The sequence below is a fragment of the Ambystoma mexicanum genome, chromosome 2q, assembly GCF_040938575.1.
Source record: "Ambystoma mexicanum isolate Mex_15411 chromosome 2q, UKY_AmexF1_1, whole genome shotgun sequence".
In the NCBI taxonomy this organism is placed as follows: Eukaryota; Metazoa; Chordata; class Amphibia; order Caudata; family Ambystomatidae; genus Ambystoma; species Ambystoma mexicanum.
Window position 1 is genome coordinate 1,099,601,520 of NC_090924.1, and position 17,422 is coordinate 1,099,618,941.

The following is a 17,422-nucleotide window of genomic DNA, read 5'->3' on the forward strand; positions in this document are numbered from 1 at the left end:
CCAACCACTGGACGGATTTGCACCAAACTTGTGCGAAGAGCATCGGCCTGGTCCCGAAAGCGTGCTTTTTCAAATTTGGTGCTGATCCGTCCATTCCATTTTTTTTTAAATGCCCAAAAAGCAGGCAAAAATAAATGAGTGCCATCTCAGTTTGATCTATGGCCTCACTTGCAGATTCGGTGTCCGCAGACTTATCTGGACCAATCACAAAGCCATATAACGTTTTCAGACATAGCGTAAAGACGTTGATTGATCATTTGAGAAATATGATGTGCGTTGCATTTTTTTAAATGGACGCCATGTTTGATTCGCCAACTGCACCTATAATCCACGAACATTGTGGTGAGAAAATATTAAAAGGAAAACTAACGGATGGGTGTACCCCGTAACTCGCAGACACCCAGGGTTATCTTTAACAAAAAGTACATAATGATGGTGTCTTGCAAGGAAACTTCATGAACATAACCTTTTTAATTTCCATGCAAAATCTATTTGTACTATATTACATATGGAAAAATCCAGATGCATAGAGGCTACTCAACATCCTGACTCATTAGACTAAAATTCAATTAATTGTATTAATGTAGTGATAAGAACATGTATCAATGATAAAAAAGACATAGACAACAATATACAATTTTCAACAATATAAAACACCAATCTGGCTTACTACAATATGAAAGAAACAGCAATAAAGTGCATCGAAATGTATGGGTTACATGCATGTCTAAATTCATGTAAACTGAGATAATGGCCCTCATTATTAGTGACCTGGTCTGGAAAAAAGTGCCGGTAACAACGGTTACAGGTGCACCAAGCATGGGGCGGCCTATGCCATACAGGCCGAATCCCATTCCCCCACCTGAGCTGTTGAGTCAGACAAGGAAGATGTTGGCACCAACGGCAGGCCGAAGATTTACTGGTGGTGTCAGCTGACTCCCACGTGCCTGTCCCCATTCCCACTAAGTGTGCCGAAAGCTCTATGGGGAAGTCGCTAGCGAAAAGGTCACATATGTGCTCTCACAAAATCACACAGCCCCTAGCCAACCTTCGCAGCCATGATAGCTACATGGCTCTAAGCCCAAAGAAAAATCATTTGCCGCCCATAAACACCCATCGACCGCTGATACCAATACATCGAAACAGACGTCAAAACATACATCCAAACACAAACGTGGGTACAAACACGCCATACCTACAGGCACCTACACAGCCATCTAGGTCCCCTGTGACTACATCAGTAACCTCCTCTACATATACTGCGGCTACTGTTACTTTATCCAAGTCCCTGCCGGGTACAAACATCTGTAAATCTAGAGGAAATTGTATTTGCCCTTCACAAAGTCCCTAGAGAACAGGTACTTGGAAAAGAAACATTTGAAAAAACTAGGGATAGGGTTTCTGCATTTGTGTTCCTTATGGTATAGTACCCAATTAGATGAGAGTGAGCCACCTACCAACAGTCCCAGACTTCATCACTCTCAACCACAGGTTGTCACTGAAAACACCTCAAATATTTTTCCAGACGCCCAAGATGATTAGGATGATCTATACTTTATCCCAGATAAAGGGGATGATGCTAAAAATATTTGGCAATGGGACGCTGATCTGGGGACTTGGACAGCAACTCTCATGATACTCTGGATGAGACACATGTCGTTTTTGACGATGCAACAATCCTCTCGAGCAACCCAGAGACTCGTCTCCCATCGACGATCAACTCCTCTTTAATAATCTACTGAAAAGGGCAGCAGGGCATTTTCAGATACAGACTCAGGATACTGTCTCTGATCCTGACTATGTAGAGGACATCCTGAAAGAGAAAAAATCGGTTAGCTATTAAAAAAAGGTTTACCCTTTCCTTCTTACACCTTCCCTCACACAGGCAGTTAATGCACGTGTAGAGAACATTTTCAAACCTGCTCCCACTGACCCGTTATACATCCATGGTCCTGTAACTCCTGACTCGCTGGTAGTTACTCCCACTAGGAAGCATGCTGGAGTGCCAGTTTCCAATACTGAGGCCCCCCAGACAGGGAATGTAAAAAGCGTTCTGCTTTAGGCAAAAGGGTCACTGCTTCAGCTGCTTACTTGGCACGCATTGCTAATAACAGTACGCTGTTGGTAAGTGTGAGGAGTCCGACATGGGAGAAGGATACATAGATGGAGTTTTCTCACAAGTCGCCATTTATTAAATAACTAACGGTGAGACAAACGTCTGACTTTCTATAACCTAACACACCAAGACTAAAGGAAAATTATCTAGTGTCCACAAAATGTCTGCCTCTTACACCAATACATACAACAAAACTCATACAGGAATTACATGGCGGTTGAGTGATACCATGGTTTCAACTTCATAAAATAACGTATACGTTCAACCATAAAAAAAAGGGTCACTGCTTCAGCTGCTTACTTGGCACGCATTGCTAATAACAGTACGCTGTTGGTAAGTGTGAGGAGTCCGACATGGGAGAAGGATACATAGATGGAGTTTTCTCACAAGTCGCCATTTATTAAATAACTAACGGTGAGACCAACGTCTGACTTTCTATAACCTAACACACCAAGACTAAAGGAAAATTATCTAGTGTCCACAAAATGTCTGCCTCTTACACCAATACATACAACAAAACTCATACAGGAATTACATGGCGGTTGAGTGATACCATGGTTTCAACTTCATAAAATAACATATACGTTCAACCATAAAAAAAAAGGAATCCTTGTGACCATGGTTGGATCCCCTTCCCCTGGATCTGCTCAGGATGTTTCAAACCAAAGTTCAGTGGTAGGAACGTTTTTTTCACTAGCCAATTTCCACTTCAAGTACAATACACAGTTATTTTCATCCAGTATGTCCTTCACTTGGCAAAGTGACTATCAAGATTTCTTACTCTTAAGACAATTGTTCAAGATTTCACAACCTTCCGTGTGGCAAACTACAAAAGACGCTCTCTCCATATATCAAGGTGGAAAGGCAATGTAAAGAGTTCTTTTCTCAAAGACCAATCACTTTGTATCACATTGCCTTTCTTCTTCATAAGCAACACTGCAATCAGGAGGGTTCATTAAAAAGTTATTTTCTTTTTTTAATGTTTTTTATTGCATTTTCATACTACAACAAACAGTAACAACACACACAATGTTATGCTTCATTTTGCAACTTTCCTGTTACACAATACCACTAACTCTACTACAACCCCCCCAACTCACCCTGCACCTCACATATCCTGCAATACATTCTTAATCAATTTGCATCTGATCGAGCTCACGCGGTCTGTATTGCCTCTCCTTCCTCATCGCATGCAAATAAAGTTACAGTCAACGGTATCCATCGCTGAATATCCATTCCCAGTTCGAGTCTCTGCTCATTCAGTGCCCCCTTTCCCATGCCCCAGTTTCTGCAGCAATCCACTTTCCCAGCACCCTCCACCAACCAACTGCGTTCGGCCCTTTAGCATCTTTCCACCTCTCCTTCTGCCATCGCTAGCAGTGTTTCAATATCTTCGCTCCCTATGGTCTCCTCATTGCTACGTGGCCATCTCTATCGTAGCACCTTCACCACTGTGGTATGCAGCAGAAACTGGCTTCCGTGTATACCCGTGGCGTCCCGTAACTGTGCAAAGGTCATCAACCCTTTCTCATTCTGCAGGTCTCCCACTGTAGCCACCCCACACTCCCCCCATCTTGTTCTCACCATTCCTCTGCTGACTGGTTTATCCTCCATAATTGCTGTGATCAGCGCTTGCGCGGGAAGGGGATCCTCCAGTCCCATGATTCTGCAAGCCCTTTTCCAAATTCACATGCCCAGCTCTATCAAATAGGGGTACCCTGGGGGGGATCCACAGTAGGTCCCTTGGGTATCTCCCCCTAATAGCTGGCTGCAATAGTGCCGTTTCTGTCATGGGGTCTTCTGCCCTCCACTGTACCACATGCTGCAGCTGGCATGCCAGGAAATATAGCTCGAAATTTGGTATGTTTAACCCCCCGCCCCCTGTACATACAGCCTTTGCACTGTGCCCAGAGCCACACTATTCCTCCCTCCTGCCACAGGAACGGCCCTGCATAACTTTTCCAAGTCTGGGAAAAATTGCCTTGATGTTATATGGGACATTCCCGAAACACTGCATGAGTCTCGGGGAGCGCCACCATTTTCAGTAGTGCCGCCCTGCCCATCACAGACAAGGGTAGCTTACTCCAAAACTCCATGGATTTCGGCAGCCCATTTTTAGCCCTTACTGTATTGAACTTGTGTGCCTGTGCAGGGTCTCGGTTAATGTTGATCCCCAAGTATCTGAAGGAGCTCACACTCCACAGTAGCCGGAGGATCGGCAAATCCTTTTCCTCCACCCCCGCCATCCCAGCTAGCGGGAATAAGCATGACTTACTCCTGTTTATCTTAATCCCTGTCAATGCACTAGAATTATCTAACCTCTCCAGAATGTATGGTAGGTTCACTTCTGGGTTGCTCATATACAGCAACATGTCATCTGCATACATAGACACTACGTACTTCACTCCTCACGTTTCTATGCCCTTATCGCCATATTCCTGCCTCGAATGTGCCGCTATGGGCTCCGCCACTATGATATATAGCATTGGGGAAAGTGGGCCGCCTTGTCTTGTGCCCCTTTATAATTGCCACATGTCTGAATATATGCTGCTGGTTCGCACTCTAGCCATTGGTTAGGTATATATCAATTTTACACATTTCATAAACTGCGGTCCTATCCCCATCTTTGTAATTGTGGCGTGCAATCAATCCCAATGTACCGAGTCAAATGCTTTCTTTGCGTCCAGTGAGGCAACCACGCACTCCTCCGTGTGGTCTTCGGTGCTGTAGATCACTTGGTGCAATCTCCGAAGGTTCTCTGTAATGTTCCTTCCCGGTACATAGCCTGCCTGGTCTGAGTGTATCAACACATGTATTACTCAGAGAAGCCTTTCTGATGTTTGTTAATCTACTTAGAATCACATGCTGTGCATAGTCCGACATCCAGTGGTCACTGCGGAGTATTGCATTTTGTTTTTCGAAAGTCGAAAAAGGGACGCCGACATAGGCGTGTCTGTAATACTATCCCTATAGTGACGTGTAGCGTACCCAAAATCCCTCGCGCGTCGTGATCCCTCACATTGTTTTTTTCCACCCAGAATCTGGTCGCCTTATGCGGAGCTCGTAAGAGAAATTGCCATTTCCCATTTATTCGACCCTTGGTCGATTTTTCAGTTATTATTAACTTATACCACCTCCAGCCCTCTTTCGACGGCCATCCAACTTTCCCGCCGAGTCAAGATCTTCGACGGCGGCGGTTTTGATGGAGGTGTTCCTATCGGCGCTACCGAACACGTGGCCCGGCCTCGCCGGCCTACACAGTAGGGAGAGTGGTGGTTGGGTGGACATTTTTGTTTTCTTCTAGAATGCCTTTCCTTGTCTCCCCCCTTTCCTTCTGGGTCGTTATCACTGGTTACATCCTCAGCTATGGAGAGGACTCCTTTTAGATTTTGCTCACGTAACAGCAAATTTCCGTGGAAGGATAAGCATAAGCGGTGCAACCGTTGCTTACCCCTCGACCACAACGAGGCTGGGTACGCCGCCTGTTAACTCCTTTGTCCAAAAAGGAGGAGAAAAAGAAGGAACGCAGGGTCACAAGGTGGGCAGCCTACGGCATGTAGAAGGCTGATTCCTCACCCGCGGCCGCCGAGTGTGACGATGGGGATGGGGATAGTGATAACGCTACCTCTGGAACGGAGGTTGCTGACCTATCATTGGATCGCTCTCACTCCACCGCGTCTGTCCCCGGCCCCGAAAAGCTCGACTCTGGCACTACTTATGGGGATGTACACCCCGGCGACGTTGGCGCACACGAAAGAGTCACTAAACACACAATCCATGGCTATTCGTCGAGTAAATCGAAGAAGGCCTCAGCGCCAACGGAGATGCCGAAACCAGCAGCCTCCACCGACCGCAAAGGCCGGCAGCCCCCCCGCAGCCGCATGCGTGCCTAGCGACTGGGCCATCTTCAATTAAGGGCGCTACCACCAAAACATCAGTCGAAACGCCTCGGAAGAGGACGTCCGTCGATGGAAAGGTTCCGGCACCGCCAAAAACTACCCACAACCATCCCTCAACAGAGAAGCTAGTCGTTGAAAGCATAGCTAGCGACCAGCCCTCAACTGAGATTACTGAGAAGCTAGTCTTCGAAAGCTTAGCTAGTTTAGTCTCCAAAGACTCACAGAGACAGGTGGTGAAGGAGTCGCCGAAACCCTCTTAAAGTCAGGGAGATGCTGAAATCTACAGAGGGTACGCCGGAACTTCCCCCCCCATGTCAAAGGGAAAACATCCCCATCATCGGGCCCAAGAGAAGGTTTCTCAGAAGGCGACGGGGGTATATCCTCCACGCTATGGGAGAGATCTCGACGCCTAGAGGTGGAGGAACAACCCTTTCCACCACTAGACCGTTCAGGGCTATCCCAATGGACTAGGGAAAGATTTGAATCATGTATGGACAGGCTAGATAGGTTTGTGTCCACTTCTGAACACATTCCACCTAAAAGGCCAAGGGAGGTACTCCCTGAAGACCCCAGATCTAAATTCTCAAGACTTTTTGACCCACTTGAGGAACAAATAGATACATATGACCTCCCTGAAGAGGATCCTCATTTTCAGGAAGAAGAAGAATTCCTAAATACTGAGGATTTACAAGAGCCTATAGGGGACTTTGATGAAGACCCAGACATTTGTGAACCACAGCCCTGGCAATCTCCAGGGGCTTCTACAGACCCTGATGTTTTAGACCTGTCCTCCCCTCCACCACAATGGTCAGAGATCCTTCACCTGTGGACGATCAGCCCACATTTAATGCAATACTACGCAAGACAGCAGCACGTTTCCAAATTGATACGGGGGAAAATACCCCAGATGTAGACTTTGTTGAAAAAATAATCAAGGAAAAGCCACCTGCGAGCCAAGCAGGACCTCTCCTCGCCTCAATCGAGAGACGCCTCGTTCCCTCTTTATCCACACCTGCATTAGTCAGAGGTGTTAATCCAAGAATTGAGAAGCTTTTTAGCCACTCACCTTCTGATCCCTTGTATATTAGGGGGCATTCCATACCTGATTCCCTGGTAGTAACCACCACGAGGAAAAGGGTGGGGGTTCCGCTATCTACTAGCGAAGCACCCCCGGACAAAGAGGGGAAGAAGCTTTATGCCTTAGGGAAGAGGATTACATCCTCGGCAGCTTTTGCCACGCGGATTGCCAACAACACAACTCTTTTGGCTCGCAAACCCACTTATTATCCACTGTGACAGAAGGTACTCAGGTAAACCAAAGCATCATCAAAAACACCTTAGATGCTTCAGAAACGGCTGGCCGTTCCCTAGTCCAAGGTGTACTTCTTAAGCGACATGCTTGGCACAGAAACTCAGGTTTCAAGCCACAAACACAGGCGTCCCTCATCAACAAACCCCTTGAAGACTCAAACTTGTTTGGCAAGGCGGTTTATGATGATGAACGAGACAAGGAGGAACACGAGACATTAGAAACCCTGGACCAAATCACGAGACCTCCAAATAAGCAAGGCTATGTCAACAGGTGCTTTTTTCGTGGCCAACGACAAAATCAGCAACAATACACCTCAGCCAGCAACTGGTCTTCCCCTCAGGGAACCAGTGGACAGTATGCTCAAAAAGGACAGCTTCGTGGCAAGGGAAGAGGCTGTGGCCCCACTCCCAGAGGCTCCCTGGCTACCACCAACAAATGGCCCGATGGTTCAAGTCCCCTCCCATGCATCTCCGGTCGGGGGGCGGTTAACATCTTTTCTGCAAGCATGGGAGGGAATTACCACAGACAGTTGGGTACTGTCAACAATAGCCCACGGTTACTGCATCGAATTCAGTCGGTCCCCAACATTCAGAACCCCAAGGGGAAGATGTCTATCTCCAGAACACCTCTCCATCCTTCTTCAGGAAGTCGAATTGATGCTGGAAAAAGGAGCCATAGAGGTTGCGCCTCTATCACGGGTAAAGGAGGGTATTTATTCAGTGTACTTCCTTGTACCCAAAAAGGATCTAACCATGCACCATGTATTAGATCCACGCCCAGCGAACAAATTTGTAAAACCTCAAAAATGTTGTATGGTGACTTTGCAGGAGGTAATCCCCCTGCTCTCCCAGGGGGATTACATGGCACCACTGGACATGAAAGATGCATACTTTCATATTTCAATGTTGCCAGCGCACAGGAAATACCTCAGGTTAATGCTAGAAGGCAAACACTATCAGTTCAAAGTGCTACCCTTCGGCATAGCTTCAGCGCCGAGGGGATTCACGAAGGTACTGGCAGTGGCAGCGGCACACCTGCGCAGGTCTTCCATTCCGGTCTATCCTTACCTCGACGACTGGCTCATAACAGGGGATTCTTACGAAACATGTTTCTCAAATAACCAAAAGACTGTAGACCTCTTGTTCCACCTGGGCTTCTCCATCAACGAGAAGAAGTCCAGCCTAGACCCCAGCCAAGTCAAGCAATTCCTAGGGGCTCTAATTCGAACAAAGGACGGCCTCATCTTCCCCTCCAATGAGAGGGTCCAAAACATACTGTTTCAGATCCCTCAATATGTAGCCGGTCGAGAGGTGATGTTACGCAAAGCCATGCGGCTGCTAGGAATGATGGCGTCATGTATTTACTTGGTTCCTCACGAGCGACTACGCATGCGCCCAATGCAAGAGTGGCTCAACAGCCAGTGGTGTCAGGCCAGCGGACAATGGGACGATCTAGTGGTTGTCTCGCAAGCCTTGGTTCACTCGCTGCGGTGGTGGTCGAGGGAAAACCTTGTGTTGGGAAAATCCTTTGCCACCCCCACAGTGGACGCCACTCTAACCACAGATGCATCCCTCACAGGATAGGGGGCTCACCTATCCCATCAGACTGCACACAGAGTTTGGACTCCAAGCGTGGCATCCAAACACATAAACCTGCTGGAATTGTTGGTGGTCTTCAAAGCACTGAAGGCTTTCCAGACACACCTACAAGGAAAGATAGTGCTGATCCTCACGGTCAGCACCACGGCCATGTACTACCTGAACAAGCAAGGGGGCACTCACTCGCCAGGACTGTCCAAGCTGTCCCAGAACATCTGGAAGTGGGCTCTCAAACACAACATGTTCCTATTGTCTCAACATGTACCAGGGGAGCTCAATCATCTGGCAGACGGACTCAGCAGAGACTTCCCTCTACCAGCAGAGTACGAATGGCGATTACACAAAGACATCATCTCCAACGTTTTCGCAGAATGGGGCTTCCCAGAGATCGACCTGTTCGCAACTCTGGAGAACACCCAATGCCAAGATTACGCCTCCAGGTATCCCCAGAACCGCTCCAAGGGGAACGGTCTATGGATAACATGGTCAGGGAAATTTGGCTACGCTTTCCCCCCGCCCCCGACTCCCCTTCTCAACTGATGGAGATGTCACTGTCTCCTCCAGTGAAACTACCCTGCCCATACAACATGTTGTCTCAGGACAGGGGCCAAACGTTGCACCCATGCCCACAGACCCTCAACTTGGCATCCTGGCTCCTGAGGTCATAGAATTTGGACACTTGCAACTCTCTCAAAGATGCATGACATTCTCAGAGAAGCAAGGAAACCGAACACTCATTACTCCTACTCTAGTAAGTGGAAACGGTTTGTCATCTGGTGTAACTCAAAGAGCATCAACCCTGTTGACTGCTCTCCCACACATGTTGTTCTATACCTGACTCACTTGCTAGACTCAGGGTTAGTCTTTAATTCTATTAAAGTTCAACTTGCTGCACTCTCCGCCTAGACTACGTCTCAACATAAGGTGTCATGGTGGAAGGTTCCAGTTATTACAGCCTTCATGGAGGGAGTGAAAAGAATTCACCCTCCTATATCCAACCCAGCTCCCGGATGGGACCTGAACATTGTTTTAACCAGGCTGATGGGCTCTCCCTTCGAGCCCATGCATAAAGCGACCCTTAAGGATCTCACTCTTAAGACTGCTTTCTTAATAGCTATCACCTCCATTAGGAGAGGGAGTGAACTACAAGCGCTCTCTATCTTAGATCCCTTTGTAACAGTTCCCAAAGATAGGGTGGTTCTATGCACACACCCTAGGTTTGCACCAAAATTAATTTCAAAGTTTCATGTCAACCAGTCTATAGAACTACCAACGGTCTTTCAAAACCCATCAAACTTGTGAGAAAAAAGCCTGCACGCACTGGATGTGCGCAGGGCGGTCATGTTTTATATGGAAAGAACTCGACCACTAAGAAAGACTAATCAGTTCTTTGTGTCAGTGGCGGCAGGAAGAGAAGGAGATGCAGTCTCCAAATCCACTATTTCTAGATGGATTGTCCAGTGCATCACTGTCTGTTAAACTCTTGCTAAGAGAGAACTACCCTTCAAGCCTAGAACTCCCTCTTCTCGAGGCACTGGGGCATCCATAGCATTCATTGCAAATGTTCCCCTTGAGTCCATTTGCAAGGCGGCAACCTGGAGTTCTGTACACACCTTTACAAAACACTATTGTCTAGATGTCCATTCTAGATCTGATTCCCAGGTGGGACAAGCAGTACTAAGACATCTTTTCTCTACTGTTCCTTCTCACAACGCACCTCCAACTCCGGGTACTGCTCGCTAGTCTATGCACAGCATGTGATTCTAAGCAGATTAACAAACATCAGAAGACATGCATTACTTACCGTAAAAGCATTTCTGATGGTTGTATCTGCTTAGATTCACGTGCGCCCACCCTTCCTCCATGCTCGGATGGAAGGAACATAGACGTCTTATTACTTTCTCTCTTTTCTGTACTCACTCACGTCAGTCATAAGGCTCCCTCATGGCAGAAAAATACAAACAGAGGGACCTCGACGCTTGAGGGATTTTGGGTACACTACATGTCACTATAGGGATAGTATTACAGAAACGCCTATGTCGACGTCCCCTTTTCGACTTTCGAAAAACAAAATGCAATACTCTGCAGTGACCACTGGATGTCAGACTATGCACAGCATGTGAATCTAAGCAGATACAACCATCAGAAAGTTTTTTATTGTAAGTAATGCATGTCATATGCCAGGATCGCCATAAGTATCTTACTGTTTTGGTTTAGAAACGACCGTGGCCCATAGGATCCGTAGTTCGTGCTTACCTTATCCTGTTTTAATAGTTACACTTTTAAGGCCTCGTGCAAGTTGTCAGGGAGTATTTGGTCGGCATATGCCTCGTTGAACATCTTGGCCATCATTGGCACCAACGTATCTCCATAGGTCTGCAACACAAGAAAGAGAAGGCTCAAGCGTTGAACTCTCCCGTCCCCTGCACACTGTTGTGTGTTGGCTAAACCAACTACTGTAAACTCAAAATGATTAATTCTGTTTGTAGGTAATAATAATAGACCAAAAGCTAATTTTGTAAAACACAAAAATGTGTATATTTTGTTTAGGGTTACAAAAAAGGTTTTTGAAGGCAAAAACAGTTTTGAAGCCAAAAGCAGTCACAATATTCTTGCAAAAGAAGGAACAATTTGAGGAAAATGTGTATTAAGTTATTAAGCCCCCGGACATTCTATGTCATGATCTTAACATTCTCCACCATTAAGCTATTACGTCTAGGGGTTCAAGGAGGCCACCAGATTGTTGCCCGCCTTAGTAGGAGTTTGATGCAGCTTTGTATCATGTGTTTCAGGCTCCCCATTTCCGTCCCTCACCCCAACCCCACTCCAAACCAACCTCAAACACAACTTGTCCCGCTACGCTGAGCCTGCAGGGACTTCCCCATTTCCGCTCCATTCCGCCCAGTCTCTAGACCAGGTTCCTGGTGCCCTATGGGCGGGCCCTGTAATATGGCCCTGAAACTACTGTTTTGGGGGATGGGTGGGGGGTTAGTGGGTCTGCTCTCGGCTTTCCCTCTACCGAGCTTCTGCGCCCACTGTACTGCTCCTGTCACCTACTTAACATATCTTATTGCTTCTATCATACTCATAAATTCTAGTCTCTACGTAGCTTAAGTGTTTACACACGGATCTACACATCATTCCCACAGTGCTAATTCCAGTGCAGCATTCTGTGTTCGGTTCTCTGCCTCTCGTCTAGGTTTGTTGATTCAGATCCAGCGTATCCAGTATCTGGGCAGCATCCTTCCAATCCTATGCCTCCGCCGATATTTTCCATTATGCATCACATTCAGCCCCACAGGGTACAGTAACATGTACTTACTTGAAGCCCGCTTTTCTAACCCTGTCCTTGGTCATGATGTACTGGGCCCTTCTCTTCTGGACCTGAAAGGTGTAATCTGGGTACACTGAAACCTTCGCTGAGGCCCTTTGCATCATTCCCCCCGATCTGGAAAAGGCCAGGATCTTTTCTCGGTCCTTGTAATTCAGTACCTTTGCAAATGACAGGCCTTGGCGGGGATCCTGGTGGCGGTTTTCTAATTAGGGAGCGATGTGCTCTTTCAATCGTAAATTCCTGCGTGAGTTCCTCTGCCCCTATATCTTGGATCAACATATTCTCAGTGTATGTGGTGGGGTCAGACGACTCCGTTCCTTTTGGCAGTCTGACAATCCTGATGTTGTTTCTTCGTGCCTGACCTTCTGCCTCCTCAGCCCACATTCTGTTGGAGAATTTGTATTTGTATTTATTTTATTTGTATTTCGCTCCTGACCCTGGGGCATCTGGGTGCATGTCTTACAGATAAAAATAGCAATACAGGGTGAAACAGCCTTTGTTTGAGTTACAACATGATGAGAAGACAGTGCATCATATTGAGCTGAAGGCTAGATTAACAAAGAATACAGAGGAATATTCAACTAGTACACAGAATAGTACAGACAGGTACATTACATAGGTAAAGGCAAGTGAATGGAACAGTGAGGTTAGAAAGGAGGAACAGATGAGGTTACACATTAAGGTGAGGTAATAGTAGGGGCAGGGTTGAATGGAGAGCCCCCCAGATCATCGGGTCAAGAGGTAGCTAGGCTGAAGAGTGCTGCCATCATGGTCCAACCCCTGAAGCCAACATTTGGTTTTGCTTTTAAATAGTTAGAAGGAGGGTGAATGTCGATATCTTTCGTCATTTGCACCCTCATTTCTGTGTTCTTCTTGACCTGTTCCTCCAGTTTCCCGGTATGGTCCGCTATAGCTCGGACGTCCTGCCGCAACAGTTCCACATCGGTAGCCACTGCGTCAATCTTGACCTCCAGCATCGTTTGGAGCGCCGCAATGGCCTCTAGGATCTGCTGCTTCCCTATTTCCGCCATGTTTCCTGGTGAGGACAATCAACCCTTATCTGCAGTCTCTTTGCTTTCTTCTTGACAATTGGGTTGGCTTTTCGCAAAGGTTTCCATTGTGGTTTGCTTCTGCTTCACTTTACCACTCTTGGTCGTTATCGTTTACCACAGATTCTGTGGTGACCTCTGCCCTCGCCTGTTCAGAGGAGGGACAGCATGCCCAGCCGGGGTCTCCAGGCGTGGCACTTATCGCCACCTTTGCCCCGCTATTAACTCGCCTGTGCACCCCTCTGAGGATGGACATGTAGCACCTCTGCTTGCCGAGGTGATCCTCCCCGTACTGGTGCACCAATGTGGGTGAGCTATTTAGTGGCCGGTCTCTGCAGTCTGCCCCATTTTACTTGCTTTCCCCACCTGTGTACAGCACACTCTGCACTTATTCCATCATATCTCGTTCCACGAACACTGTTCCGTCACAGTGGCAATTGTGGGTGCAGTGGCTTCTATGCACACACCTTGGGGCACAGCCTGTAGGGGTATGTTCTGATAGGTTGTGGCTTGGCTCAACAGGGTCTCTGTCTTATATTCACTGCTTAGGCATGCTGCCATATCTGGCCTACAATCTTGTGGCTGCTTGTGCCCATCTCTTGCCGCTGCCACCTCCCCAGTGCCTGCACATATGACGCCTGCAACAGTGCGCAGGTTTTGTATGTTGTGCTCTGCTGCCCTATCTCTTCAGGCCTCTGGGGGCTCGCCTCCCCAGGGTGTAAAACCTCGCCCGTGCTAGTTGCAGTCTGTGGGCCACTGGCCTCAACTTTCCCCCGTTTCCTTGGGTTTGGTTGTGGGCAGCTGCCCTCCGTTCGTGCTACGTGTGTGAATGGAGCCTCAGTCCCGTGGTCAGCTCCCCCAATCTGCAGCACTTGCCTTTCAGGCACGCCGCCCTCGTGGCATGAACCACTAGGGTACCACAGGCAGCTAGGGGGAGCCCCTCCATTTGCAGTCCAGATTATATAAGTGAAGTTCTGGGCCCCCCCGCGCCATCCCGACTCGTTACTGCGTTGTGCTGCACCGCTCGTTCCCCTCACACTATGGCCCGCTGGCATCCTCTGTGGGCTCCTTCCCCGATGTGCCGTCCCCGCTGCGTTGCTTCAGTGCACTGCTGGGCTCGTTAGAATGGGTCTGCCTTCCGGCTGCTCTCAGACGGCCTCGGGCATGTGTGAATCTGCACTGCCGTAGCTCTCCGCTCCGTTTACCAGCTCATGGCTGTAGCACGGCATATGTCGCAGCTCACCCACTGCATCCCGGCTGCTCTCCCCCGGTCCCAGCTTCGTCTTTATGCCGTATAGATGGGTGCACCGTGCAGTAACCAAACCCAGGCCTCCGCTCTCCGACTTCCACAGTCTGATAGCTTACCCGCCAGGGTTGCCTGCTGCAGCTGGGAAGCTTCTCTCACTGCATTCGTGGGCCAAGTACCTCAGGGCCAGCTGAAGTCTCCTTTGTTCCACGCCACCATTTTGTAACGTTCTCAGCAGCGCCCTTCCAACATGGCAATGATCACTGTACAGTCCTTCAGCAAGCCACCACTCGCCATCCAGCTGCCTTATTGCTTCCCATTACTGTTTTCTGCAATTATGTTGCGTTTGCTCAGTGCAGTTCTGCTCAGGAAGCTTCTCAATGTCAGGATCCGCAGGAGCTGCCAGTGAACACGTTCGCTTTACATGGCTGCTAGACTCCGCCCCCCCCGTTCCTTAAAAAGTTATACTTTAGTCAGGATGGTCATCATAAAACAGTTGTGGAGTTGCCACCTTTATTCCACCACAATCTTCTACCACAGTCACACAGGACTAACCACTACAAACTCTTTAATGGGGAAAGTTGAGTCAACAACAGCTTCTTGGGTAAGTCTTTTGACTTGCAGCACAATTGGAGACCATCTTTCACACACATGCTGTACGAAAGGACAATGATTCTCACATTATCTATTTGCCCTAGGCAATACAGGTTGCAGTTCTCTTCCCCCTTTATTTCTTCTGCAAGCAGGGCATGTCTCCTGCTGTCTTTGATTTCTTTCTGCACAACCTACTTGCTGCTGGCAATATATGTTGCAACTTTCTTTCAAAGAGCATCTGGGACTGCTACATTCAAATTGCCTTGGTGTTACTTTCAGCTTTCTTTGACTTTGGCATGCAGGTTAAACTGTACCTTTATTGAATGTCCTTCTTTTGGAAAGTGGTATTGACTGTGATTGTGTATTGTCCCCTTTTGGGTTGTACAATGCAGGATAATATATCCCCTGGTTTGATATCTCCCCTTCGGGATATTACATTTGAGTTGCTCAGCTATTTCCCCCTTTTGTCTCTGGCAATTATCCAAAAGGTCTATGCATGCCCAGTGGTCTATCTGGGAGTGCCCTGTGGTTACTTCTAATAGGCCAACTCAGTGGTAGGTCCTGGCGTCTCCATTGAACTCGCTTTTTCTGCGTTTTCCCAAGTCTGGGCCTTTCTGACGTTTGACAGTTCAAACGTTGGAAAACGTAACTTTTTTCCGCCCGTGCTGTAACTTTTCTCCGCCCATGCTGGCTATCGGTGGAGCACTCACTGCTCCATACGCACTCCAGTGACAAAGTTTCACCGAGTGCAAGGCAGAACACAGAGCTTCTCCCACCTCTGTGACAGCTGGTCATCGCACCTCTTCTCACTGCAAGTCCTTTGCAATGGACTGGACCTCCAACCTCTGCCACTTTCCTCACACAGCATCCAACAAATGGCAATGCAGCGGCTCCAGCCTCTGCTACCTCCTGCTTCTTCTTCCACGGCTTTCTACTGACCTGCACCAACAGGCCTTTAAATATTTACAGGTCCTGTTCAGGTGTGGGTCATTAGAACAACTAGACTGCTCACTACGGTTTAGTAACTGTGTGCCCTTCTTCCTCGTCTCAGTACTAAGAGCATTATGGAACATGAAGTCCATAATGTTATTAGTTGTTTAAAATCAACATCATCAGTATTACAGTAAGCCATCAGGACCGTAGGAACCCTAGGGAAATTATTCAGAGGGTTCTCCCATTTCTCCTGACCTGAGTTCCCTCCCACGTGATCCTCCCGCATAACACCACCCCCAGGGTCAAGATCAGGCAGCGGCTGCCTTTCTCTGGACAGATGGGAGGGAGTCCATGTCAGGGTTTTTGAGATGATTACTTCTGATTCATCACACACGCTATTCGATGTTCAGTGGGGGTTGCTCAAAAATAACCTGACTGGCGTCTCGGAGCCCATCAAGTCCCAACTACTTAACATCATTTGAAGAGGGTAGGAAAGTAACTGACAGTATTTTGAAGAATACTGTGAGTATTAAGCAAGGCCTGTTGAGCTGGTGAATATGTACAACCGAAATAGATGAATTGGACAGACTATAACCACCAAGGCCTTCTATCAATCCCCACCCAACAGTTCCTGTGCTTTGTCCCTCTTTCCTAGATCATTGTTTCTCATGCCCAAAACCATAATAAAAATGGACATAGATCTGATCTTTACAGCACCCATGTGAAAGGAATCAGTCTTGCTTTCTTATCAGTATGTCTGATTTCTTAACCTCGAGGCTCTAGCATTGAAATTGCCTGGTCTGCCAACTATTCATTAAGCTGACCGAAGTTTGTTGAATGATCTCGTGGTAGGCTAGAGCTCTCATGTATCCTCTCTTGGCATCCCCAGTTCCTGGGTAAAGAGTGGTGGGAGAGAGATTGACGCCTCCTTTTTAGATTAACCATCAAACATTTCTGTCACTTGAAAGTCCCTCTGGTTTTTAGAATCTCAGAAACCAGTTTCCCTCACACTTGCCTCTTTCTCTGTGACTTGGTCCTGGTACTTATTTTATTTATTGTGCATTTGTAAGGCTCTTGTACATCAAGAAATTGTGTTCCACAAGGCAAAGGGGAGGGAACATGGGAACAAAGACAAATATAATAAACTGATGAAGAGGAAAGGGACGCTCCTACTATGCCTTGTGAGCATTCAGAACGTGCAAGTGCAGAGAGAGAGAGAGAGAGAGAGAGAGAGGGAGAGGGAGAAGGGACAGGGAAGGGAGGGGGTAAGAGTTTGGAGTACCACAGAGGGAAGTGCCAAGGAGTCAGCAGTTATGTGCAACAATAAGTGCCTGGCAAAGA

The 17,422-nt window shown here is 47.6% G+C and overlaps 1 protein-coding gene across 2 annotated transcripts in view; it reads left to right on the forward strand.

The window, feature by feature from the left end:
• The window catches only part of VPS50 (VPS50 subunit of EARP/GARPII complex), a 2,190,829-nt gene that overhangs the window by 187,585 nt on the left and 1,985,822 nt on the right, over positions 1–17,422 (forward strand). The window lies entirely within an intron of this gene.